We start from the raw sequence: 2,855 nt of genomic DNA on the forward strand, positions 1-2,855 counted from the left end.
AGTGCAAAGAGTGTTCCTTATCAATGGCAGCTAAAGGATATTGATATTTATTTATTCATTTATTTTGAGAGGCTTTAGCTATAGGGCGCGTGCTCTCACCAGAGAGACAGAGAGACAGAAAGCAAGAAATCATGCCCCGGGGGGAACGGCCACGCCACAATCCCTTCTCCTCCATTCTCCTCTTGGGATCTAGAGCACACATGCACACGCTCTTGGCATGAGTTTAAGTCACCAGGTCCGGGACTCAAACTGTGTGACTACTCATTAGTAACATCCTTTGGTCCCTTCCCAAAGCACCATGACACCGCTGGTTTCCAGCTCTGGCCACCCACCCCTCTGCTGTGGGTACCGTGCGTGGGGAGCTCTGGGCAGACCAGCATGCACTCTGCTGCAGGCCAGCTGTCTTCCTGGCTAGAGGCGAGCAGACAGTGTGAGCCTAGAGCAGCTGCCCTGCGGGCCTCTGGTTCCTATTACCATCCCTCTCATGTTGTTCCAGACCAGGCTCCTTTCAGCACCATTTCTGGCTCTCCTCCGGAGACACCTTTCTCCCACCCCCTGCCTTTCTGCTGCCCCGGGTGTCCTGCCTGGCCCAGAGGCATCCCAGGTTGGAGCCTGAGGCAGCAGCCTAGGGGTAGGGGGGAGCGGGGTTAGGCCTCCAGGCCTGAAGGGTATGAGAGCTCACAAAGTCCCCAGAGCTGGGGAGCCCCTGGCCTGCACAGAGCCTGGACTGGGCAGCCATGTCTGAGTGGCCGTGTGGTCATGAGTTGTTCCTCTCCCTTGCTTCCTGAGAGGTTAAGAAGACCTGTCGAGAATGTGGCAAGAGAGGGCCTGTCCCTGCTCTTAGGAGCCCTTTGGCAAGGCCCTGAGTGAGTCCTCCCTGCGAAGGTACTAATCAGAGGCCCCTATGGAGGCTCCCTACTCCCTTCCCGGTAAGGAGTGCCATGATGGGCTCTCCGGAGTGGAGTAAACCAGCATCCCCAGGACCCACTCTGAGGTTGCCCTCCTCAGGGGCCTTTGGCAAGAAGATCCTCCCCACCTATGTGGTCCTGGGAAGCCCTACCTGTTTTATTTGCATTTTGGTGCATTTCACACTTTGCAAAGCATTTGGTCTGTCTGAAAAGTCAATATTTATCTATGCAAAAATGCGTCACGACTTTTCGGACAACCCAGTACATTCACACCTCTGCTTTGCTCTGGGCTGTGAGTCATCGTCCCATTTTACAGATGAAGAGACCAAGGCTCAGAGATGGGCGGTGGTGGCTGGCCTGAGAAGCCCCCTCGTGGAAAGAGGCACAGTCCTAGCGCTGGGGCTTTCTTCACCCTCATAGGGTGGCAGGGCCTGGGGTCTGGCAGGGAACCCGGAGTGGGAGGCCGTGATGTGGGTCATGGGTGAGAATGGAAATGAATGAACAGGACCTCTTCAGTGGGGCATGTTCAGACCCAGGACGGACACGTGGTGGGACTGTACCCCGGCGTGTCTCAGGCCACAGGAGCTGAAGGTTGTTCCCATATGTAGAAAGGCCTCCCTCTGCTGTCTGGCTGGTTGGGGCAGTGGGCAGCAGGGTGATGCCATAGAGGCAGGTGGGCTGAGGCAGGCGGGGCCTCAGATGCTGAGGAGGAGTGTGCACAGAGCCTGAGCCAGGGAGGGGAGACCTGACCCTGCTGCCATGGCCCATGTTCCTGGGGGCGGAGGCCTCTGCAGGAGGAGGCCTCTGCAGCAGCAGCCAGCAGGCTGCAGCTAGGGTTGTGCAGAGCCAGGCCAGGAGCTGGGCACCTAAATTCTGGCTGGCCTCCGGTCCCCTGTCTTAACCCTCCTGTACCTGGGGGTCTCCTCTACTGAGCAGGTTGATGGGTCCTGCTCTGCAGTCCTGGGGCTCCTGGGAGCTCGGAGAAGGCAGGTGTGGAAGCCAGGGAAGCTGAGCTCAGAGCTGCAGGGAGGCCTCCTGCAGGGCCGAGGGGTGACTGGCGAGGTACCTTGTAAACTGTGAAGCAGCGACTCATGAGATGTCCTTGCTGAGCAGGGGAAGTGACCTGGTCTGCAGTCACACCTGGACAGAGGACTTGGGTCCCGCTGCCTCTCGTCACACACCTACCCACCCATCCACCCGACCCCACCAAGAACAGTGAAGACCTTGATGGCGCCACCTGTGTCAGGCCCTGTGAGTGCTCAGAGATCTGAGAGGTGCCCTGGGGTCCCCACTCCATTTCCCAGGTATGGAAATAGGTCCAGTAAGGGGTAAGAGGAAGCCCTGGGACAGTCAGAGCCAGCTCCAGGCTTCCCCTCCCAGGTCCACCTCTGAGCCTGCCTGGGTCCGTCTGGGCTTTCTTAAGCTTGGGCGGAGTCGGTGGCACAGAGGCCAGGAGCCAGGCCACCTCCAGTCTGAGAGCCACTGGGCCTGCCCCTGGGACGCCGAGCTGGGGGGCGCCGAGGGAGAAACCGCCTGCTCCCCAGCGCACGCAGGATATTATCTCTGGCCTTGGCTCAGCCCTTGGAGCAGGATGTGGCTTTCAACACCTCCCTCCCCCCGGACAGGCACGGCTTTCCGAGTTTCTCACGCAGAGATGGACGGGCTGGGCCGGGCAGAGCAGGCCCCCTCCCAGGCAGCCCCCACCCCAGCAGTCTGCATAGTCCCAGCCCCCAAAGGGGAGAAGGAGCAGCTCGCAGGCAAGGCTCCATATGGTCCCCCACCCCTCCCCTCTGCTCTGTGGTCCATAAGCCTGAGCGCCTGTTCAAGGAATTCTCCACCCGTGTGTTAGTGATTATTTAGACTCAGCTCATCCCGCCCGCCTGGCGGGGGAGGGACCCCCACTCCCCCGCCCCCCCCGCCCCGACCCGGGGGCCGCTTTCATCTCTG

Source organism: Tupaia chinensis, unplaced genomic scaffold, assembly GCF_000334495.1.
Source record: "Tupaia chinensis unplaced genomic scaffold, TupChi_1.0 Scaffold000047_1, whole genome shotgun sequence".
Classification (NCBI taxonomy): domain Eukaryota; kingdom Metazoa; phylum Chordata; class Mammalia; order Scandentia; family Tupaiidae; genus Tupaia; species Tupaia belangeri.